This window comes from Thermobia domestica, chromosome 5, assembly GCF_964235325.1.
Source record: "Thermobia domestica chromosome 5, izTheDome1.hap1.1, whole genome shotgun sequence".
Lineage (NCBI taxonomy): Eukaryota > Metazoa > Arthropoda > Insecta > Zygentoma > Lepismatidae > Thermobia > Thermobia domestica.
This window is the reverse complement of record NC_137458.1, coordinates 16,000,745-16,027,323: the sequence shown is the minus strand read 5'-3', so window position 1 is coordinate 16,027,323 and position 26,579 is coordinate 16,000,745. Positions and strand designations below refer to the sequence as shown.

The 26,579-nt window shown below is 36.2% G+C and overlaps 1 protein-coding gene across 2 annotated transcripts in view; it reads right to left on the bottom strand.

Annotated features, from left to right (window-relative positions):
• The window catches only part of LOC145684592 (basal body-orientation factor 1-like), a 120,546-nt gene that overhangs the window by 44,243 nt on the left and 49,724 nt on the right, over positions 1 to 26,579 (bottom strand). The gene's annotated exons all lie outside the window — the stretch shown is intronic.

Genomic DNA, 26,579 nt, shown 5'->3' with positions numbered 1-26,579 from the left:
AAATTCAGAATATTTAAAATGAAACAATGAAACACTAGCTTAGTAGAAACAGAAACTAAAGTAGCTTAAAATAATCAATTTAGTAATGAAATATTAGCATTTGAATGCGTTAACACATTTGACTAAGAGTGCAGAAAATGTTAGAAGATCCAAAGATGAATCTTCAAATCAGTGGAAGACACACCAACGATCTAAATCAGGGCTGTCCAATAATCGGTCCAAAGGTCGTAGAAGCAATTCTGTGTGGCTCACAAATGCCCCAATGATTTATCATTTAATATAATTTTACATTTTATTGACATTTTTATTTATTACTTTTGTTGAAGAGTTTAACGACTTGCTTCTCTTCATATTTCCAGTTAACATGATTAATGCTTTCGGGATTATTGTAATCGGACAGCCTTGGTCTAAATGCATCAGAAGACTCGGAAGACATGTTGGATTTAAGCATCGTCAGCGATACGCTAACTAACCGGGATCCCCTTAACTAAGTTCTAACTAACTATATCAAAATCTTAATCTAAAGATGACCGATGATATAAAGTACTAGAAGTAATCACAATGGGCCAAACAAATGCTTAAAGAGAAGTAATGATTAGAACAATGATTCGCTTATAAATCAAATTCAAAGGTTTTATTTACCAAATAAAAATTTCGAAATAACATAAAATACAACATTGAATGTTTTTCTACATAGTCTACCTATTGTTCTTTCATAACTTTGATCGCATTCACTCTTTGATATATCAGATACACATAGTTTTGCATTTTCCGTAAGAAAATATACAAAGTCTTTTGCATATAACACACATGTAACAAATATAAAGCAGTTTTTTGCACAGCAGGCCTACGATCATAAAGAAACATTTGTTTCCTTGCCGATTTTTTCAACCTCTTCGAAACGAAGAGCAGATCCTCGATAATAAGTAGATACTGACTTCATATTACTCCTCCAAATTTTTATTTCTGAAATTGATGATTCCAAATCAGTTAGAATCAAATCCGTTCGGTGGCTAATGCACCATACACAAAGAATATTCCTATAGAGACATCTTTTCATCCGAACCCATAATCCACTTTTTTCGCCTGTATTAGTCTTTTACGTGTGAATTTAGTGTGAGTACGTGGGTGTAGGAGAATAATACTACTGCTGCATTTACCGCCAAAGTAGAGAGTTGCTGTCCGCTGTTAAAAAAAATAATTAATTGTGTGGGAGGTGACTGCTCGTGTGCTTCTGCTTATGGCTAAAATTAATAAGGAAAATAGTGTTCATGCTCTTCGGTTTTAACTGTGAGGATTCCAGATAAATCTCGTGCAAATTTCCAATACATATATTCCTGTTGTGCCTTCCTTCATGGCAATCGAAAGTCCGACTTTTTGTAAATGTAATCCACTTTTACGGGTAATTGTACACCTTGTCTCAAAAAGGTTGAGCGCATTCTTTATTGCTGTTTCGAGGCAAAAATTTTCTAAGTCCAACTTTGGGTATCTTCGGGAAAAAGTAAACCAGGTTCGAACCTCGAAGCCAACCTTTGCAATCGGGAAAAATCTTGCAGATGTGTTTTTCTTCTTTTAAATATAATAAGACTTGTTACCAATTATATATAAAAAAGCAACATTGATTGAAATACTTAATGATACAATATTTCGAAACTGTATTAATGCCAGCACATGCTTGTTTGTCATTTTGCTCTCCATACTTCATGGAATATTTAGATACGTAAACGAATCTTTCCATATGTAAAAGAATGGTGAAAGTTAAGACATAGAACATTATTCTCTCCTGAGTACTAAAATAAAAGTCAAAGTAGAACAAAAACAGCGTTTGCAGTGGATATGAATGTAATTATTATCTTAAATCCCGTTATATATCGCTAGAAGTATTACTCGTGGAGCGCTTGTGTTAGCTCAGTGGTACGCCGTTGGATTTCAAATCGTAAGGTCGAGAGTTCGATTCCCATCTGAGTCAATGTTTTTTTTATGAAATTCTATTTTCCGCAATGCATGAAAAATTATATAAAATAATTACATTAAAATACGTCAGTTGTATATATATAACATATAATCTTTGCAGAACATAGTGATTATTATGTTTAAAATATAACAGGTGTTCAGAGTACGTTGGTATTCTATGATATATATGAATGTTAAATACAAATTAAGAAAATAATATCATCGCAATGAATAAATTATGTAGTGTATTTATTTGGAGCTATTTGTCATCGGAAGTTACTTCTGAATTTTCTCATTACAGCAAGTGATTTACGCTTTCTGAAAGGTCAAGAGACTATTCGAGTATAAACAGAAATTATTATACAAACTCCAATCTTCGTTACAGACACAAAACTCCCGATCCCCAAAACTATGTAAACAGGAAATTTACGAACACGAAGTCATGTCTAAGAGACTTATTTATACTCGAGAAAGAAGGCAGAATAGGATTTCTTTCCAAAGGATTTCAGTTCAATAATCTGCAAGGCTTTTGTATATGGATGTGGTCCCTTTCTCTCCGCCAATATATATAAAGTAAAAGCGATCGATATTAGTGCCGAATCCATAGTTCTCGTTGTTGCAGAAATTAATAATTACAACTCCGAAAGCGTTAAAGTCCAAATTTAACTTCTCATCGTAAAGCTCCTTTGTGGTTAAGCGTATAGCGTACACGCTTTCGGTGTGGGAGACCCAGATTCGGCCCTAGCGAGAGCTCCTGTAGTTCGCGTTAATTAGTAGGTCTACGTCTCATATAGCCTCACTGCTGACGGGACGTTAAACTCAAAATCAATTCAATTGATTCAAAACCCATTATTATGGCGGGCGATAAAGGATGAAAAATAAAATGTCTCAAGTGACTGAGATTAGTGTCAAATTCATAGTTTGAGTTCGTGACACTGTTACAAACACAATGTCATTTAATGCCACGTTTTGGTATGAGCGACTATGCCTCCTGGATTTTGAATTTACAGGAGCAACATCAAAAGCATTGCTCACACAGCTCTAAATGTTTTGATGTATGTATACGTGTATACTCCTGCGAAACTCCGGAATGTCTGGAGCAACTTTTACCTAACATGGGAGACATATTACTTTCAATCTAAGGAAAAAAAATATTTTGGAATTCAGATACCTCAAGGGATTGAAGTTGGGAAAAGTGGCATGTAAAAATAGTGTAAAATGACTGATTGTAGAGTGTTATCCATTGTTTTCTCGGTCGTTGAGATGAGTAGTGAGGCACTCAATGGCGTTATATCCAAATTCATCCCCATCTTTACAGGATGAGGGGCTTGGAGATATGATTAATAAAATGTAAAAACTTACTTAAATATTTGTCGAAGTAATAGTTTTCTGGGGTCGCGAAAGCGTTTCTAATAACTTTGGAATGTAGTTTGTAACCACTTCAAGATGGGCTCTTTAATCATATCAATTTCTCACCTTAAGAAGAAATTACCATCTCAACTAGTATATGTATCAAGCTAGCCTTTGCAATCGAGAAAAAATTGTGTAGATGTATGTTTCGTCTTTTAAATGATATACTAAATGTAAAATCAGAGATTGAGTTGGTCGGTGGGTCAAATGGGTCAAGATTTATGAGTGGGTCAGTGGATCGTAGGTCAGCAAGGCGTGACCCACTGCGAAACACCATCACTGTGACTCACACTGACCGATTGATCCACCAACCCATTCTGCTCAGTGCCTTCTAGATAGCATTTTCTGAACACTGGCAACTTTGTCTACGTTTTACTTTCAAGACCTCCATTTTTCTTCTTTTTTTCATTTGGTTGTAATGAAGAAAGAAGTTCAGGCTCTTTTGTATTTTGATATTTCCAGTTGTAACAATGGCAATAGGACTTACTGATTGGCTTTTGAGATGCAGGCTATGAGTTTTTAGAGGAGCTAACTACTGGAAAAAATTGGTTTATTACAAATATAACCTCTTAAGTCAGTAGAGAGGATGGCGTGGATAATGGATCAAACTTAATGACGATGTATTTTAGTGGGTCGAAGTTGGTCACAATGGTTCAGAGTTGTTTATAGTTGGTGGTGGGTCAGAGTGGGTCAGGGTGGGTGAATGGGTCACGTTGGGTGTTGAGTCATTGTGGGTCACGATGTGTAGTGGGTCAGTATTTTGTGATCAAGGTTTCATTGACCCACACCATCTCTTGTCAACATTGCACTAAAGAGGAGAGTTTCCGAAGGTGCGCGTCGGCGATTTTCTCAAATTTTGCACATAGATAGTACCCCACCAGAAAGCAATAAATCGCGAAACGGTTCACAGTACCATCTCACAGAACTCGAGATAGAGGGATTTGTTTGATTGGCTAAATTAAGACCTCAATAATTTATCCTTCTACAAGCGAGATTTTCTTCATCGTTTCCGTGGCGAAGTCAGAAGAATATGCGAGAGTAAACTTAAGGTTGAAGGTTCGCACCCACCTTGGGATACTTGCTTTTTTTCCCTAGTGTTTTTTACACTCACCTGAATATAAACAAATCAAGCATATGGGCGATTTAACATATTTTGGGGGAGAAATTTTGTGGTTCGTTGGCGTTTCGTAGAGTCTCTGCCGCTGGTGGTATAATTTTCAAAACCGAAGTGGGGCCACCACGGATCGTAGCTGCGGGATCACCAACTTTTGGCGAAATGTCGCCAGTTGCGCATCGGTGGTCCACTGACGCTTACGACATGGGGGCTTGTATCTGAAAACTAAGAGAATAAAGAAGCATGGTATCCATGAAGCCCGTTGACACTAATAAAAGTCTGAAACGATGAAACAGATGTCAACACCGGAAAACATGTATTTTATAATTTCAAAGGTACCCCGTGTCGAGGAAAAAGATTTGCCCCAAGGTTCCCCGGTGGGTCTCAGGAGGGGTGCAACTCAAAATTTGAAAATGGTAAGGGGAATCAAGTAGTATGTCATTTAAAAGTATTACTAAAATTTTAAAAAAAATGGTAAGAGTTCCGAGTCTTTATGCTAACTTGTGCAAAATAGCGAGCGTTCAAGATGGTAATAAATCCTTCATTGAAAACTCCTTGACCACCCCTACAAATGTGAAACTGTGAAACTACCCAGAAGAGGTAAACACTTGTCTTACCATTGCAAAAGTATAATGCACCAAGGTAAAACAAGAAGCGACCCATTATGGGTTTATTACATTAATATTAAATTCTACGTTCCACGATTGTGTCTTTAAGCTAAAGGACAGGGTGATTGCGAATTATGAAATTAATGGTAGAATACAGAATTGACTCACTACCAACTATGAACCACTCTGAACCATTGTGACCAACTCCGACCCACCAACGTAATCAACGCTGACCCATGATCCACGTCCTTCTCTCCATTGACTAAAGAGGTTACACTTGAAATAAAACAAGACTGTGAAATTTTCACTTATCGGAGTTTGAATTCCTACCGTCAATCGCTCAAGCACCGCTCTGTTACAATACCGCTGGATCTGACCTTTACGATATACAATGGTAAAGTGTTTCTCATCTTCCAAATTAAGATGAATTTAAATTTATCATATATAATTATTTCTTTCTTGGCTTACATATACATTTCAGTAGAAAACAGGATGAAATTTGAAAGTATCAAATCAAGATAAAGTAGACCAACGTAAGAAGAAAAGAAAGAAAAACTAGTTTTCCATATAATTAAGTATGCCGTACTAATTTAAAATGCTCATGAAATTAAGCTTGGAATACAAATGTTATGTCTATTTTTCTCACAACTTTATGGTTTGATTGCCTTATGCTCTGAACGATCCGTATATTAAACACCAACTTCAGCAATTATTATATTAGAAAACAGTGGGTATAAAATGCAAAGGACTGTAGTTTTCATTCCTCAATTAGTTTCTCAACTAATATCAATCGTTTTCGAAAATTTTTACAAATAAACCTACTACCAATTTCCAATATATAGAAAATCCCCCCCCCCGCTCATAAAACACATTTTTAAAAATGCCAGGACACGTTCTGTTTATTTTTAGTAAAGAGTTATATACTGAATTTAAGCTCTCTAAGTTGAACGGCTTGTAAGATACTCAGTTTTTCGCAAAAATTCGGACATCTACTCCCCACTAAGGATATGTGTTATAATGAAAGTGATATGCGTATGATAACTTCCCAGTTGGGATTGGGGCCTGATTATATACCAAATGTCATTTCATTTGACTTTGCAATTTGACCGTGATAATCACGCAGATATAGTTACTTTCAGTTTTTTATACTAGGTACAATAATTCATATATTACAGGTGATTCAAAATTTTTTCCAGCAGTTAGCTCCTCTAAAAGCTCACACTCTGTATCTCAAAATTGAACTCCTATTGCTATTGGCACTCTTACAATTGCTAATATCAAAATCCAAAAATGCCTGAGCTTTTTTCATTAGAAATGGAGATTCAGAAGAAGAAAAATTGAGATATTGAAAGTAAAACCTAGACAAGCTCACCAGTGTTCAGAAGATGCTGTCTACAATGCGCAGAACAGAATGGGACGGTGGGTAGTTGGGGGTCGTTTCGTCCAAAGATATTTCGTCCAAAGGATTTTCGTCCAGAGACATTTAGCCCAAACACATTTGGTCCAGGGACATTTGGTCCAAAGGGCAATTTCTCCAAAGAACATTTTGTCCAAAAGACAATTGGTCCAAAGGACATTTCGTCCAAAAGACATTTGGTCCAAAGGACATTTCGTCCAAAACACAATTGGTTTAAAGAACATTTCGTCCAAAAGCCAATTGGTCCAAAGAACATTGCGTCCAAAGGATTTTCGTCCAGAGACATTTAGTCCAAACACATTTGGTCCAGGGACATTTCGTCCAAAACACAATTGGTGCAAAAGACAATTGGTCCAAAGGACATTTCGTCCAAAACACAATTGGTCCAAAAGATATTTGGTCCAAAGGGCATTTCGTCCAAAAGACAATTGGTCCAAGGGACACTTCGTCCAGGGATGTTTAGTTCAAAGCACATTTCGTCCAAAGAACATTTGGTCCGGTAACGCTTGGGGGTCAAGGGTTTGCTTCTATTAGAAGAGTAAAAGTGATGCATATAACATTATGACTCACAAGTAATACCTCCCAAGTGTAACAGTCCGATTTTGAAGAAATAGGCAGGTAGATACTACACACAAAATAAACGAATACGTGTTTTTCTGCGGAAAAGTGGTTTTAGGGGGGGGCAAAAGCCCCTACTCACAATTTTGAAAGTTGACACCCGAAAGGCAAGAAGAGGTGGACCGAAGTGAACGAAATTGTGCACAGATATTGCAGACGTAAAATAAGGGAATACGTGTTTCGTATTTTCCTGGAAAAAATGGTTACGAGGGGCACAGTCCCCTCCAAACCTTTGATCACGAAATATCAAAAGTACTAACAACGGTATGTCAGATGTGTGTAAAGAACATGAAGAATTGTAACGAAACTTTGAGTAGGGACAATACGCAAAAAATAAATAAATACGTTTTTTATTTTCTGCGAAAGAACGGTTTTAGTGGACAAAAGCCCCCATCCAAAAGTTTGAAACTTGAGGCCCGAAAGGTCACAAGAAATGAACCAAAGTGAATGAAATTGTGCAGAGATATTGTAGACATAAAATGAGGGAATACTGGTTTCGTATTTTCCTGAAAAAAAGAAAAAAAGAAAAAGGTTTGGGTGGGACACAGACCCCTACAAAACTTTGATCGTGAAACATCAAAAGTGCGAATAACAGTATGTCAGAAGTGCTTAAAGGACATGAAGAATTGGAACGACATATTGTGTAGGGACAATACGCAAAAAATAAACGAATGCGAGTTTATTTTCTGAGGAAAAGCGGTTTTAAGGGACAAAATCTCCCACCAAAAATTTTGAAATTTGAGACCTAAAAGGCAAGAAGAAGTGTACAGAATTGAATGAAACTGTGCACAGATATTGTAGACGTAAATTTAGGTAATTGGGATTCGTATTTTCCTTTAAAAAAAACGGTTGCGTATATCACGGACCTTTTAAACTGTTGATTACGAAATGTCAAAAGTGCAAATAATTATACGTCAGAGGTTCTTAAAGAGTATGGAGAATTGCAACGAAACCTCGTATAGGGACAATTCGCAAAACAATAAACGAAACGTGTTTTAATTTGTGCGGAAAACAGTGTTGGGGCCTAGGCCTTCTCCGAAAAAAAGTAAATATTACCGTAATAGCGCAGGAAGTAGTGGACCAAAGCAAATGAAATTGTGGGTAGACATTTTAGAGACCCTATGTAAAATAAGGTCTTTCGTGTTTCAACAGCAAACAGGAAATTAATCGACACGTGTTTTTGTTTATGCGGAAAAACATTGTAAGGGTTAAAGGTGCCTCCTGAAATTCTATAAAATACACTATACTGTTTGTGCTTGTTGTTGATCTGCCAAATTTGAAGAAATCAGATGAGACACTTGTGAAACACGAAGGGCCTTATTTTACGTATCCAATATCTACATACAATTTCATTCACTTCGGTCCACTTCTTCTTGGCTTTCGGGCTTCAACTTTCAAAACTTTGGGTGGGAGTTTTTGCACCTTATAACCCTTTTTTCGCAGAAAATAAAAAAACCCGTGTTCATTCATTTTTTGCATATTGTCCATGCACAAAGTTTCGTTGCAATTCTTCATGTAAATTTAGGCACTTCTGACATACTGTTACTAGCACTTTTGATATTTCATGAGCAAAGGTTTGGAGGGGTCCGCGTCCCACCCAACCATTCTTTCTAGAAAAACACGAAACCCGTATTCCCTCATTTTTCGTCTACAATATCTGTGCACGATTTCATTCATTTCGATCCACTTCTTCTTGCCTTTCGGGCGACAACTTTCAAAATTTTGGGTGGGGGCTTTTGCCCCCTAAAACCGTTTTTCCGCAGAAAATAAAAAAAAAACACGTATATACTTATTTTATGTGTAGTATCTGCCTGCCAAATTTTTATCAAAATTGGAGTGTTACACTTGGGAAGTGTTACTTGTGTAGCTTCTTATTTCTAAAGGAAATTTTGAAATAGAGATTTATTCCGCAATTTTCTTTTCGAGAAGATAATATGTTGAGATATTCAGAAAAAAACGTAAACGCCTGAAAACTAAATGGCCACCTTTCTTTCCTTTCATTAATAATTTTACAAAAATACAGTTTTAGCTTCGCAGAAATACAGTTGTAGCTTCGTTGGTTAAGGAATTCACCTCCCAAAATGATAAACAACCCTTTGAAGAGAATACTCCCTCTTCATTTGCGGACAACATTGCCTCCGCATGGTCATGTGAATCTTGTATTTGGTTTGAGACTTTGCAATGGATATCTTAAATGTACTGTGCTGTACCGAGAAAATTAATATGAAAGCAAAAGTATATACTATATTTGCATAAGGAGTAACACTGAAATAAAAAGACAAGACAAGTTAACAATTCTGGTTTGTCATACAACTCACTAATTATGTAGAAACGTCTGCCGAAGTTACACACTATCAATAGTCTACAAATAGAAACCAGACTTGTGGATAACCTGAAAAGATACGTATATTCTACACGAAATGTTCCAACTTTCATCTTATATTTGTCAATCACTTTTCACAATGTTGCAGCCAAGAATGTGACTGTTTAAGAGTATTGTCTTTGGACACTAAGAATATATTTCACACATGTGTATTTTTCTATTCTCAGTATTTCTTCAAAGATACTTGAAACATAATTTTTCACTTTTCTAACACAAGGGTTTGAATACCTAATATTTAACTTACTCAAATTTAAACTCCATTAATTTTAGTTACCGGTACTTATTTTAGAACTATTTCATTCACAACATGAAAATTTTAGATGTCATGTTAGCAGTTATTACAGCAACATACTTCACACTACAACCTTTCCCTCACTCCTGTTGTTCGGTCATGTTGTTTTCAGGCGTTTACGTTTTTCTGAATATCTCAGCATTATTTGTTCTATCAAAATGAAAATTGCGGAATAAATCTCTATTTCAAATTTTCTTTAGAAATAAGAAGCTACTGAGTCATAATGTTATATGAATCACTTTTACTCTTCTAATAGAAACAAACCCTTGAGCCCCAAGCGTTACCGGACCAAATGTTCTTTGAACGAAATGTTCTTTGAACTAAACATCCCTGGACGAAATGTCCTTTGGACCAATTCTCCTTTGGACGAAATGTCCTTTGGACCAATTGTGTTTTGGACGAAATGTCCTTTGGACCAATTGTATTTTGGACGAAATGTCATTTGGACGAATTGTCCTTTGGACCAAATGTCTTTGGATTAAATGTCTCTGGACGAAATGTTCTTTGGACGAAATATCTTTGGACTAAAAGGATGGCCACCGGGTGGGCCAGTGTGAGTCACGGTGAGTGGTGTTTCAAAGTAGGTCACGTCCTTTTGACCCACGATCCACTGATCCACTCACAAATCTTGACCCATTTCACCCACTTACCAACCGACCCACTGACCCACTCCATCTTTGATTTTAACATGTCTTGTTTCATTTAAAAGACGAAACATACATCCACATAATTTTTTCATCGATTGCGAAGGTTGGCTTAATATCATAATTGTAATGGTAATTTCTTCTTAAGGGGAGAAATTGATATGATTAAAAAGCCCATCTTGACGTGAGTACAAATTACCTTCCAAAGTTATTAGAAACGCTTTCTCACCCCGAAAACTATGAATTCGACAAATATTTAAGTAATTTTTGAGATTTTATTTCTAGCTCTCCCAGGCCATCATCCTGTGAAAATGGGGATGAATTTGGATGTAGCCTCCATTGGGAGCATCACTATCCATCTCAACGACCGAGAAAATTATGGATAAAACACTAAGATCAGTCGTTTTACATTATTTTTACATGTCACACTTCCCAACTTCCATAACTTCATACTACTACAATATTTTCTTCTTAGATTGAAAGTAATATGTCCCCCAAGTTTGGTAAAGGTTGTCCCAGACATTCCAGAACTACGCTCTCCTTATTAGATGTGCTGGGGGATCTTACTCTTACTGGAAGTTGAACTTAGACTTAAAGGTCATCAGAACTGCTCCCAATGAACTTGGCGACCACGAAAGATATGGGTTGTATACTAACATTGGTTATTTTCAATTATTTCTACATGTCACAAATTTCACAAAATCCTTCATTGTGTTAATGAGGGCTTAACTTACATGGCATCTGAAGTTCCAATCCTTACCTAAGAGACCCCCAAAATTATAGATTCGACACTAATGTAGATCTTTTTTTATAATTTTGATATCAGTCCCTTTCATTCCTCCTAGGACAGCAAACGGATACTGCCACTGCTAGGACTAAATTTGGTCTTAAATGGCATTAAAATTTCTACCAATTAATTTAGCGAACAGTGCTGCATTTAGAAGCTCGGCGTCCCTACGCACTTTTGCTCTCGGCGCCCCCAATAACTACACATTTCTCCGTCCCTTGATCCCTAACTTATAAATAAAACTTAATTCGAATATGCTTAATTAGTGAATTTATTGCAGTTAAATACCACTCACTAGATGCTACATCTACAATTACGTAACAAAAAATAAATGGGAAACATGTTCTGAATTATTTTCAGATTTCTTAAGCTATCATTAAATATATTAGAATAGTAAAAGAGGACTGCTCATGAAATAGTATATTTGCTCTCGATTTTTTAAACTTTTTCATACGAAAAAAAAATAAAATTTTAAACTTTGCGCTCTTCAAATATGTTGCCTTCTAGGCACGGGCCTAGTTGGACTAATGGGAAATGCGGCACTGAAAACTTACGCTTCGACTCTAATACTGGTTGATTTCGATATTTTTTTGTCGCTACGTAACCAGCCTGGGGTGCTAATGGGAGCTTAATTAGACTTGAATTGAAAGTAGAACTGTTTACCTAAGCGACCACGAAACTATGGATTCGATACTAATATCGATCCTTTTCTAGCATTTTTTATATATATCCCGACAGTACTCTTTTCCAGATTGTAAGAAATATGGTTAAAATTGCTCTATACATATCAGAATTATGTCGAAACACACACATACATCCACTTTCATATATATAAATACAGAGTGAGCGAGCGAGAAAGTGAGATAGAGCGACCAAAGGCATCACCACTTCCACATTGCAAAAGCATATATCAGGTATTGAATTGAAAATCTATGTAAAGACCTTCTGCTGTGGCATGCTTCATAAGGACAATTCCAGTCTGCTCACGTGACCATTGGGGTTCATGAATTTCTTGCGAGCGTTCCGACTTTGGATTCTCTGTTAATACCCTCCTTTTATGCCTCGGATAATTTTTCAAGAATATCAATGACATACTGTAATACGAATGTTCAGAAGTAACCCCTATATGACAAATAGCTGCAAATAAATACACTACATAATTTATTCATTGCGATGATATTATTTTCTTAATTTGTATTTAACATTCACATATATCATAGAATACCAACGTACTGTGAACACCTGTTATATTTTAAACATAATAATCACTATGTTCTGCAAAGATTATATGTTATATATATACAACTGACGTATTTTAATGTAATTATTTTATATAATTTTTCATGCATTGCGGAAAATAGAATTTCATAAAAAACGTTGACTCAGATGGGAATCGAACCCTCGACCTCACGATTTGAAATCCAATGGCGCACCACTGAGCTAACACAAGCGCTCCACGAATAATACTTCTAGCGATATATAACGGGATTTAAGATAATAATTACATTCATATCCACTGCAAACGCTGTTTTTGTTCTACTTTGACTTTTATTTTAGTACTCAGGAGAGAATAATGTTCTATGTCTTAACTTTCACCATTCTTTTACATATGGAAAGATTCGTTTACGTATCTAAATATTCCATGAAGTATGGAGAGCAAAATAACAAACAAGCATGTGCTGGCATTAATACAGTTTCGAAATATTGTATCATTAAGTATTTCAATCAATGTTGCTTTTTTATATATAATTGGTAACAAGTCTTATTATATTTAAAAGAAGAAAAACACATCTGCAAGATTTTTCCCGATTGCAAAGGTTGGCTTCGAGGTTCGAACCTGGTTTACTTTTTCCCGAAGATACCCGAAGTTGGACTTAGAAAATTTTTGCCTCGAAACAGCAATAAAGAATGCGCTCAACCTTTTTGAGACAAGGTGTACATATTCGTTTGTTCAAAAAAAAAAAAAAAGTGAGTAACGGATTTTTTTTCTTCTCAAATGTGACGTCGATTTGTCTGTACTATGCACTGTTCACTAGGCGGCACTAGCTCGCCACTAGGCGTCAGTTTTGTCGCCTAGTTATACCTTATTTTAAGCACTGCCTGGAGGGGGATGGCTTTGGAAGGACTATTGGACGAGAAAGTAACCATGTGGAGAAGATAGATAGGGAAAGAAAAACATGCCAAGGCAAAAGGTTTATTATAGTGACATGGAACGTACGCACCATGTTTCAAGGAGGAAAATGAAATGAAATCTTTAAGTTTTACGTCCCACGGTTATGCCGGTTAGGCTAAAGGGGACTGTGATGATGAGAGATGAGTGAAAATGGTGGAATGAAGAAAGTGGGAGGAAATGGGAGAACCCCGAGAAAACCCACGAGCACGGTGTTTGTCCACCACAAAGTCCACACGGCGCGAGCTGGGATCGAACCAGGAACCCCAAACACCGGAGGTGAACGCTCTACCACTGAGCCACCGTGCCCCATGTTTCAAGGAGGGAAATTAGAAAATTTTAAATAGGAAATGACACAAAATAGTCTAGATTTCGTAGGAGTTTGTGAAGTTAGATAGGAAGGTAATGGGATGTTGAACAGCGAATGCTATAGAATGTTTTACTCAGGTAACGAAATTGGCGATCATAATGGTGTAGGAATAATTCTTAGTAAGCGCTTAAAAAGATGGTAGTGAAAGTAGAGTATGTTGATGATACAATTATGATGTTAAGACTTAAAGGAAAAAAGAAAGATCTAGAAATGATACAGGAATATGCACCGACGACTTCGCACACAATTGAAGTAGAGGAAAATTACGAGAAAATAGAAGAAATTATAGACAGAGAGAAGAGGGGTGCATGTGTAATTGTAATGGAAGATTTCAATGCAGTTGTGGGAGAAAAACAGGAAGACAGTGTTGAAGGCAAATATGGTTAGACGAAGGAAATAAAAGTGGAAAGGGATTGGTCAATTTCTGTAGACAGGATTCACTAGTAATTGGAAACACTTGGTTCAATCAGCACAAGAGAAGAAGATATACACGGAAATCTCCTATAGACTGCGGAAGATATCAGATAGATTATATTATGATTCAGAAAAGGTATCGGAATAGCTTGAAGAACGCGAAAACCCTTCCCGGGGCTGACATTTTCTCTGATCATAACCTTGTGCTGGCCGAAGTAGATATTCAGCTGAAAAATGTAGGCAGAAGAAAAGTAGGCAAAAAGATGTGGAATACTGAGTTGAAAAACGAGGAACTAAGAAATCTTTTCGTTGAGAAAAATCAAAGAAAATTACTCAAACGAGGAAAGGATAGGTGCAGGTAGTAATAGATGGTGCGAGCATTTAAACTTTGCATACAGCAGGCTGCAGAAGAAATAGTAGGTTACCGCAGACACAAACCTCTAAAAAATGCGAAGACATACAATAATTGGAAAGAATTGGGAAATATGAGGAAATGTACAAGGAGGTGAAATCTATGGAACAACTGGTTAAACAAGAGGGTATCACGGTTGCAGTTGTAAGAATAGGAAGGTAGTCAACAAGAGAAGTGAATTCTTAGGAAGATGGAAAGAATAGTGAGGACTTATATGAAAGTAGGATTAGACCGTTTGACCTAGATATGGAAGTAGAATGAAGTAGGCTAGAATGATAAAAGGTTTAGTAATCTGCGGATTGAGTTTGAAAAAAGCTACATCCGAGATTATAAATGGAAAGGCAACCACGATAGATAATATACTGATATAGGAATTCATTAAGGATATAGGAGACAATGGAAAGAAAGAATTGTTGCGACTATGCAATGAAATATATGAAACAGGAGAATGGCCAAAAGACTTCCTAAAAACGATCATAATACCGATGGCTAAGAAATCGAACCCAAAGAGATGAGAGGATTATAGAACTATTAGTTTCATATCTCATGCAGCAAAAATTTTTATTCGAATTCTGAACAGGAAGTTACATGAAAGAACAAATGAAAAACTTGAGAAGGAACAGTTTAGGTTCACAAGAGGTAAGGACACAAGAGATGCAATTGGATTATTAATGGTGATTTGTGAAAGGTTTATAGAAAAAGGGAAAGAGGTGTGTGTTATATATATTGACCTAGAAAAGGCTTTTGATCGCATGAAATGGGAATTGGTGAAGGAAGTTCTAAAGAAAGTTGGGTTGGAATGGAAAGATCGAAGACTCATAAGAAACTTATATATGAAAGAACAAGTAAGTGTTAGAATAGGAGAGAAAACGACAGAAGATAATACAATTGGAAGAGGGGTTCGACAGGGATGCTGTCTCTCGCCTACATTATTTAATATCTATCTAGAACAGATAGCGAAAAAGAGCCTACAAAATGAAGACAGCGCTTTAGTAGGAGGTTGAATGATTAGGTGTATACGATTTGCAGATAATATGGAACTTATTACAGAATCTGAAGAGAAAATCAATAAGATAGAAAACTTGAGGAAGGCCTGTGAAGAATACGGGATGAAAATAAGTGTTAGAAAGACAAAAACCATGGTGATTGAAACGAAGGGATCGGTGTCAGATATAGAAGTAGGAGGGGATAAAATAGAACAGGTGTTAGTTTTCGATACCTAGTCGAGATACACTTTGTAAAATTCGGGACAAGTCGAGAGAAACGCATTTCTTGACTCGAATTTTCGAATCGAGTCGAGTCGAGACTATTCGTAAAAATCTCGACTCAACTCGAATGTATCGAAAATCTTTCTATAATTTTTAATATTATTTTGAAGAAAGTATTCAGTCAGAAACAGCTTTGAAACCAATTCCAGCATTTATTATTTTAGAAAGGTACAGAACGCATAAACTTAATAGTTAATCTTTCGAAATCAAGATTTGCTTTTCGGCTCAATTCAGTTAATTAAAACTAATAATTACTGTCGTGATATTTGATTGTACTTCAAATATAATAATAATAATAATAATAATAATAATAATAATAATAATAATAATAATAATAATAATAATAATAATAGATTATCTAGTTTGTATAAAACTATGCGATAAAGTGAACTTCATAAATTCTCTGAATGAGCAATTGGCAGTCTATAGTAATTTAGCATAGTTATTATTATTGTTTTTTTTTTTCATTCTCATGAACGCAATAGGGCACGAACCTGTGTGTGCACATGATGGTGCCAACTCTCTCCAGCGACCTACCAAAGATCAGTGTATCCATGCCAAGACGGGTCGCCATTGTTATTCGTGCCAAAGGTGGGCATACTGACAATTAGGTAGGTAGTCATAATGTTCTGGCTAATGTGTGTGTATATTTTAAATCGTATATTTTGTCTCGTCTCGAATTCGAGTCGAGTCGAGACAGAAACATATTTTCGAATCAAGACAGGAGTGGAGACAACATTTTCTCGTGACGATTCGAGACAAGCTTAAATCTCGACTCGTGCGCATCCCTAGACATGTAAAAATAATACAAAGCGACTGATATTAGAGTGCAATCCATATTTTCGCTGTCGCAATAACGAAGCGTGACAGTCACAATGCTGTTTAACTCCAAGTCCATTCTCATCTGCAGAAGGTGGGGGTGAGGTGTAAGTGAAAAATAAAAAGTTCAAATATGACAGATTTATATCGAAATCACAGTTTTCGGGGTTAAGAAAATGTCTGACACGTTTGAAACGGCCTTTGGAAGATAGTAAGCTACTGATTTCAAGCTGGACTTTTAAACATATAAATATGATTAAAGGCGTATTCTGTGGGTGGGGGAACGTGTTTGAATATTTAAGCCAAAAGTAGGGTGTGTTTTGTATTTTTGTCATTACATTTTCGTTGAAATAAATAGTCTAAGAGAGAGAATATTTCGCATAAGTCTCTTTTCTCCGTGCGAAGAACGGGCATTTCAGGTAATACGTACTGGAAGGAATTTTCGATTGGTACTCCCTAAGAAATATAAATTGAACGTGTGACGAAGTACGTGACCGTAGCCCTGATGCAGGCAGATCGGGGACTCGGATAGACCTGTAGTCGTGAGTGAATGACTCATCGTCATTCACATGGGGAGTATGTTTGAGACTATTAATGTAATCCTAACAAACACGATGCTCTGCTCACTCTTTCTTTCTCTTTTATAATGTGGGTCTCTGTGTGTCAAGGAAATTCATTGGAAGTAGATCTCCCAGATTTTCAGACTAAAAGATCGGACGTTCTATGAAATTTTACTCTAAAATCCGGGACATCCTATGAAAATGTACATTATAACCACAATTATATGCTTTTTTTTTTTTTTGCTGGAACACCGAAATTTATTAATTAATAGGTCAATACTTACGAAAATGGATTAAAATTACAAATGATATTTCCAAACATTCGACATTAATGGCCTTTTTCAGCCTGTCATGTCTGAGGGATAATGTTTCTTGGTGATCACATTATCCGGAGAAGTGGGGAAGCGTGGGACCTGTATATCAGGTATTGTCCCGGCTTTTGCGTGGTGTGAATGAAGAAAACTCAATAAAAACGGTGACGTTTTTTTCGAACCAGTGTCCCCACCGGAAATCGAACCCGGGGTTACTCACACTAAAGGCGAGAGAATTAGCAACTACGCTACGGAGAGCCATTCTTAGTCTGAGTATCATTGACTTAGGAAAGCACGATATATATACAGAGTGTTTCAATACAACACCGACAACGTTTAGGAGGTGATTCCTGACAACAAGATAAGACAAAAAGTATAGACCAACCTGGGTGCACAAATGCTTCCTTTCGGAGTTATAGGCTGCCGAAAACAAGAAAAAAATGAATTTTAAAGGTTCATAGCTTCAAAACTATAGAACTTGCCTTAGTCGAGTCCAGACTTCACTTGGGAACTAGTATGTGCCCTATCCAAATGTCCATGTTGTGGAATGCTGCGGTACTTCCTCAACAATTTTTATAAAGGTAGTGAGTACTTCAAATTATATGGACTTAGCCAAACTCCCTCTATAAAGATTGTCGCGTGAGTACCTTAGGAATCTGAAACGTGGATTTTTTTTGGAAAGGGCACATATTAGTTCCTAAGCGAAGTCTTGACTCGACTACAGTAGGTCCCATAGTTGTGAAGCTATGGACCTTTAAAGTTCATTTTTTCTTGTTTTCGGCAACCTATAACTCCGAAAGGAAGCATTTATGCACCAAGGTTGGTCTGTACTTTTTGTCTTATCTTTGCGTCAGGAATCACTTCCCAAACGTTGTCGGTGTTGTTTTGTAACACCCTATATATATATATATATATATATATATATATATATATATATATATATATATATATATATATATATATATATATATATATATATATATCGCACGAATGATAATGTTCTGCAGAAAAACTAGAACATTTTGAGTTCTGAAAAATTATGGGGGTCAAATGAACGGAACGTTTGAAAGCGCTAACTCGCAGCCTACTACAAGGTCAAATAAAGTACAATCGTATGAGGATGAAACAAAGGAAAAGCTACATGTCTTTCTAATGAGGGCTCATCAGCAAAAACGTAAAGCTAGTCGTGTAGAATATAAGAGATGCCGCTGAGAATAGTTACTGATGGAAATACTGTCTTTTTTAAACTATTTTTTATTAGAGTTGACCAAAAATTTTCGGAGCCGTATTTCGGACTGGATTCTATCTCAAAGACGTTACTATAATTTGAATATTGAACTCGAAAAAACTGACAGATTCTCTTCTTTAACTACGTAGCCGTAATTTTCTGACACAAGTTATTTTATAATTTCGTAAAAGTGCCTATCCACAGAAGATTGAGTGTGGGAGACAGACGGAACTTACAAATCTTTCTATTTACCTCAAGGTGACCAGAACTTTTACTTTCAAAAACGGGACGCATACGAATCGGCGACGGGGGAGGGGGGTGACTTCCACATTACATTTTGGGACTCAGCAGTATTTTCAATTTACAAAATACAAGAGTAAGAATGATAACACAGCGTTCACAGCGTTTCACCCAACAATACTTTTAACTACTTCAACACTCAGAATTCCCACTCAATTCCCACTTGAAGCACAGAACACTGAATTCTCATTTGAATATTCAGAAGTTCTACGCACGGCTGAACCTTCCCAATGCGTGTTGGTACGGAAGAGTGTAAAATTAGCATTGACCATTTATATTTTGAATAATAATTACGGGACACTTGGGTCATGTTTGCTTAAAAACGGGAAATTTAGGCGTCCCGTATGAGAATCAGTAAAAACGGAACAACGGTTAAAAATAAGGGACTGTCCCGGCTAAAACGGGACGTCTGGTCACCTTGATTTATCTTCAGTTATTTTCATTTTCTTGTCCTGTCATTCACATAGTATAATGAAGGTTCAGCGTTACCATGCAAGTTAATCCAATGACATATACCAAACAAGCTTCCCCCTGCTATCTGCCAATATGCGAGATATGTTCAAAAAGTAGTGAACCTTATTTTTTTCTCGCGTAAACCAATAAAGCACAGGATACTCTTTTCAGTGTAGATGTATCCTCGTCGCCATAAGTGCCTTTACATCGCAGTGACGGGTATGTGACCGCGCAGTACTCCAAGGAAGGGATGGTTGTATAAGAATTTGTGATTAATTTTGAAGAGTTTTTATTTTGACTAGGGAATTAACATAGGTGAAGGGAGTAAAGACACAGATTTGAAGCATCAGTTCACTGTTATTGAAGCATCAGTGCACGAAAAGATTCGTATTCTCAGTTTTTCTATTTATTGTTTTATATGTTAATTTAAACACCACAATATGTATCACTGATATCGCAGATCGTATTATTTTTTAAAATCGTGTTTGTAACCTATTGTCAAAACATTCATCTCCAGACATGATGTAGAGAGAAGAGAAAGAGATACGACATGTGTAATATATGTATATGTGATTCACTAAGTAACTGTAGAAATTAATTAAACGACACATAAGAGAGCGAAAAGGAGCTCTAGAAGTCTGAACTTTTTAGAAACGTCCTAGATAGGTGAAAATATAGTTAAAAATTGCAAAAGGTATCATGTAATTTACCTCTCTTTTTTTATATTCTAGTATACTTTTTCTTTCACATCCAAACATCTCTATTCAGAATTACGAGATAAATGTGGAGAGAGAAACATTCCCATTTCAAGTATTATATCAGGAAAAAATCTTTTGACTTAAACTAGATTCGAACTCGCAACCCTTGAATCCATGGCTCAGCGCTCTACCGATTGAGCTAACAACTACTGTTGGAAAAATTAGATTTCTACAACTACCGGTTGCTGAATGGTGTGTATTAACCAAGTTTGCCGAGACAATTGCTTCATATAGCTATAATAACAACAATAATAATAATAATAATAATAATAATAATAATAATAATAATAATAATAATAATAATAAAGTAGAAGAAGAACAGAATCTAAAAAGTCACATATGTTAAAAGTTTGACGTGCAGAGTAAGTCCTAATATGAGATTTTATTAATTATATATAATAAATGTAAGCGTGGTTTATTCGTGCGTGCTTCTCAAACTGCGCAACTCACTACCTAGTCCCATAAGGGTTGTACGCGTATGGTACAGTAGCCTTGCGTCCTCCAACCGTGAAGAATGTTTCTGTTTGAACCTATGCGTGTCCTAAGAGGAAGGAGGAGATTGAAAGAAAGAAAAGTGGTTTAGAAATTATGCAAACGTAGAATATGTCACGAGGCGAGGTGATATAGAGTTCAGCGTGTCTTTCAGCTACTACTCTATACAAGACGTGCATCTATGACTTAACGTGGAACCCGAACCACACGACTCCTGACGGGAATCGAAATCCGTATCACCTCTAGTTCTATCATGGGAGACACAGGAACATGTAAAAATAATCGAAAATGAACGATATTAATGTTAAATCCATAGCTTTTGAGTGCATGAATTATGTATGATACCCTCTATATCGTTCACATCAAATTTTAGCATTATCTGCATGGAGGTTTAATAGGAGGGGTGAAAATTAAAAATTCCTAATTGAAATATATGAGTGTCTATTCAATAGCTTTCGGGGTCACTGAAATGCATAATTACACTCCCGATACTATTAAAGCCCAAAGCTTTACTCTTTCGTTAGCAGGAAGTTTATTCATTTACTTAACTCAGGACACCTTAAAGTTAAGGATATGAAACTCAATGCATATATTTCTAATTCAAAATTATTAGATACGTATTGTAGCTTAGACTTCTAAGGAGGGGAAGGGACAATTTACGCAATGATTTCCTTCCCATTCGAATAAAATACTGCCTCATTATATTGCAAAAACTCATTTCGAGTGGTGTCATTGCTAATAGTTTTCCGTATTTGTTTATATCCCTACTCATTTATAACAGTATCTCACTTTTCCTGTGACGGGAGCAACACCTAAGCGAGCATTCAGTAAAGTAAATGCCATTAAAATATATATTCATAGCACAGTGGTGCAAATAAAGTTGAGCTCTTTCGCAATCTTTAACATGGGAAGCGAATAAAGCCACCACATTGGAAAAGCAGCTAATGAATTCCTCTCCGAAAAAGATCACCCGCACATTTATTTTACAGGTGGTGTTTTATAGTTATACTTAAGTTTGTTGCAATTGCTCCAGTGAGGCGAGACACTGAAGTCATTCGTAATAAGGGGAAAGGGACATGTAAAAGTAGTCAAATATGAACAATATTAGTATCGAAATCATAGTTTTCGTGGTCGAAGATGAATAGTGACGCTGTCGATGTTGCTTAGGTAGAAGTTAAGCCTTGGTAGGCATGGAGGTCAGAGTGGGAGGGTGACAGGCAAAAAATAAATAAAATAAAATCGAAACATCCTATATTTGTGTCGAATATATATTTTTCGGTATCTCTGACATAAATAGTAATATTCCAGATGTGGTATATGACCAAGCTCGGCCCCATTCGCATGTAGTTTCAGAGGAGAGAATCGGTGAAGATTTCAGAACAGTTCCTTTGACTTAAGTTTCAGTACACTGAGAGGGAAGAGTGGTAACACACAAATACTGGTGTCACATCCGGACCTATCAGAGGTATGATTTCTGGGGAACTGTCGTTGCTCCAGGGAGGCATTACCCCCTGATCAGTCCCTAACATTCTTACTGCTTTACAGGGGCGTAGGCAGGAATTTATTTCAGTGATCGAAAGCATTTTTAGGGGTAAATTGTGCACCCTCCAGGAGCCCATGTAGCATCGTACGTTCAACAGTACTTTTTCTGAGTCAAAACTTTGTCTCTCTCTCTCTCTCTCTCTCTCTCTCCCTCTCTCTCTCTATATATATATATATGTATGTATATATAGATAGATAGATAGATAACAGTAACAGGGGCGGTTGTAGACATTTCGTAACTGTAAGCAAATAATATTTAGGCGCCCCGCCTATATGATAATAAAAGAATTGAATGCTGTAATGGACAAAAATTCTGCAGATAATTGTTACAATTACAAATTTCTTCAATATATAATAATTCAGTCTTCCAGTGAGTATTAAAGGAAAATGGCAAAATTAAACCTAATTGACTGTGGATGAATCATGACCAAAGTTCCAGTTTTAATAATTTATATCTTTTATTATTATTATTATTATTATTATTATTATTAAATAAGCACAGCAGTGACGACGCCAGAGGGGGGGCAAGGGGGGCGAGCGCCCCCCTAGTGGCTATTCCTGCCCCCCTGACTGCCATCCAGACTGCCCCCCCGACTCCTACAATCATAAAACATTCTACATATAGTATTTTATATCAGTTTCATAACCAATCTCATTGTCAGATCGTACTATCTACGTATTTACTATGTAGCAGATTAGTCCTCAAGCTTCCTTCTTTGAGCGTCTGAGTATGCACGCATATTTCTGTTTTCTAATTTAGCGCCTTTTCCGGTAAATTTTAGTTATAGTTCTTTCTAATGAATTTTAATTATTGTGCCTAGCGAACAATAGCTGATTTGGTCCATTTGTTTTCTTTTCATTAAATCAACTTCGGTTAGAAACATAAGAAAGGTAAAACCAATTACATAACTTGTTTGTATTTATCGAGATTTGAAGTTTTCAGTTTCATATTTTGTTTTATTTAAAGGTCCTATACTTCTATTTCCTGAAACATTACTCTCGGCTTTCAATATTCAGAGGATGGGCTTATAACAGCTTCATTTGCGACTACCAGGGCTTATTTTTTTGAAGAGGATAAAAAGAGTTGTATTTTCCCTTCCTGCAAATGATAATAATAATAAATGTAGGAATTAAATTGGTTATTTATTTAGCTCCCAAAAAAAGGTATTGTCAGAGTGCTGATCTTTAGTTAGTAATTGGTATGCACTAGTGCTCCCTTGCTTATTTAGTTTCAAAGTACTGACGACGTTTACCATATTGACTAGAAATGTACGAGAAGCTGCTGAAAAATTCGTAGCCCAACCCTGAAGGAGTGCACGTGGTCTTCTACACTTCCCCCGAGAGTCAATATACTGCCTTATACAGTGTTCCAGTTTTTTGCAGAAAAGTTTTTAAAAAAAACCTGGAGACTTCCTCGCACTACTGTTCGTAGCACTACCCTTATCAGATCTAAAGTGGCGTTCTTTCAAGTGTTATTTAAGTTGGGAAATAAGTACAGGCAATATTTAGACGGAGCTAAATCTGGGGAATAAGGATGATGATCTAGACATTCAAATCCTACATTATGCAATGCCAATTGTGTTCGCAGGGACTTGACGGACAGGTGTATTCTCCTGAAGGAACATAATTTCTTTCTTTTCATTTTCCGCTACGTCTGTGTCTTAAACTTCGTGGGGCGAGGGAGAAATGAGTGCTACTACTCCATTGACTGTTGTTTCGTTTCAGGATCATAGTTGTACAACCATATTTCGTCCATGGTTACTATTCGTGAGCGAAATGATCAGCATTACAGTCAAATTGGAAGAATACTTCTCTTAATGCCGTCACTCTTTTATTTTCCTGACAGATTTCTTGGGAACCCATTATGTCGAGAACTTGCACATACCCAAGCCATTCTGAACTATGATACCGACGCGTTCCAAAGAAATGACAACAATCTCTGACAGAAGTTTTGCTGAGACGGTAAAAACTAAGGAAGGGGGTTGCAGCCAGACCTCAGACTATAATAAGTATATCGTGAGTTTACTATACACTTTAAAAAGTATATAAACAATAGTTTAAATTATTTTTGTTTAATTTAAATCTCTCGCGGTAATCAATAGAAACTGTTTAGTCGGTTCTGCCGCACCCTATATATATACGTAGCATATAGTACTAGACGAATATGTTACTTGTAGCATACGCGAAAGTAATTCAATTTGTTTAGGCTTCAAAAGTTGCATTAGTTGTGCAGACGTTACTTATTTGTTAGTTACAAATTTTACTTGAAATCATATAGGTCTAATATAAAAACAACAACGAAATACACAATGTAATGTAAAGTATGTGAAACATAATAAATGTCATTTTTGGTGTGGAAAAAAGCCGCCCCCCCGAAAATGTATCTGCCCCTCCTTTGCCCCCCTAAGAACTTAAAGCTGGCGTCGTCACTGAAGCACAGGAAACAACTAAAATGTATACCTAAGATGTATTTTGACAAATACAGTTGAAACATAAAAGTCAAAATAGAATAAAACTAATGAGCTTCAAGTCTAACATTATCACAGGTTTGATTTTGACAAAGAGATATGCTCTTACACTTCATTAAAAGCATATTTAAATAGTGTTTTCTAGTGATACAAATATGGTAATTAGCTTAATTTCTCGTTTTCTTTGTTACTGTAAAGTTCATGTTATAAAGACACTTTTCTGGCTTTCAATTTGGCAGAATCTCTTATTATTGCATCCATATCAATTTCATTCAGAATGTCATCTTCAATGGCCATCAAAGCTAGTCCATTTAATCGTTCTTGAGATATACTTGATTTCAAATAATTCTTTATTAATTTTAGTTAAACTAGTTCAATAAACAACAAATGACAAAAGTGTGTCTTAATTTATATGTAATTTGTCCCCGATCAGTGGCAGAACTTTAAAATCATGTTTCTCCGCAAAAATTCTTTTCAGGGCCCCTTATGCCTATAGAACAATTCAATTCTTTCATGTTTTTTTCCAACATAGACGTTCGAAATCAGGCAGTAACACAATGTAAACACAAGTAATGATGCACCCATTGAAATCCGAAGATTTTTTCGGAATAGCCTACAAAATGCAAATAATTTTGTGTATTTGCCCCCTGAAATTATGCTAATTGGGGGATCCAGACTCTCAGACTGCCTGTTCAGTGTTTCGCCCATATTTTAGGGGGCCACTCCCCCCGGGAGGAGATCAAAATAATACGTCTATAATATAATAATAAATAAAAGAGTACCAGCAGTGGCCCTACTAAGTGTGCCCCCCGGAAGATGTTTTCTGAATAGAAAACTGCACCTATTAGGGATGCGCACGATACAAGATTTGTGGCTGTCTCGTCTCGAAAATGTGCTGTAAAAGTGATGGCTCGACTCGAAAAATGTATATTTCTCTATTGGAAGAGCCGTGTCTCGACTCGAATTTTGTCTGGAAAATTCTGTCTCGACCTGGCCCCTTGCGCATCCGTAGCACCTATGTCGTTACATCCCTGAACACAAGTAACTAATAATCAAAACTCTACTTTGCATTAGAATTATTACTAATTTAAAATATCGCTCCATCTAAATTTATTAGCAGAGAATGGATTAATAATTATTGTTATCTGTCATAATAAAACGAGCATCTGTATACGCTGCTGTGATTGAAAGTGAGAGTACTGAAAAATACTTGTCATCCAAATGACCTTTCGTCGCTTTCGATTATATCATTTCAAGTTCTATACTTATATGCCACGTGAAAACTAATTGTATTCAAACAAATTTGAAATACATGAAATTTAATTCAGACCCGTAACCGAAATGACCGTATCGTTCCATTTTAATTCAACAATTAAATTACTGCAATCAGGTTAAAATAAATTTGTCAGCTTCAAAAGAATGTCGACCTGCAAATGCTTCGTTAACAGTGACTGATATTGACAACTCCCCACCTCAATATTTGTCTAATTTTGTCCAGCACTCGAAAGAAACTTTTTTAGAGCCTTCAGTTGCCTCTTATCTTCTTTCACGTTTTGTAGCTTTCTTTTCCGATAAAATGCTCACTTGGTTTTATATCGTTGGTCATTATTATTACATGAAAAACAAAGTACTATTAAAAAGTGAAAGCACACATCATTATAAATTAAAAATATAAACAAAAACGAAATGACTTAGGATAGAAATGAAAATGTTGACGAATGACAAATGACTAATAGATATTAACAAAGTGAGCATTAAGCACTGGACAGCGATTGTGAGTCATTACGA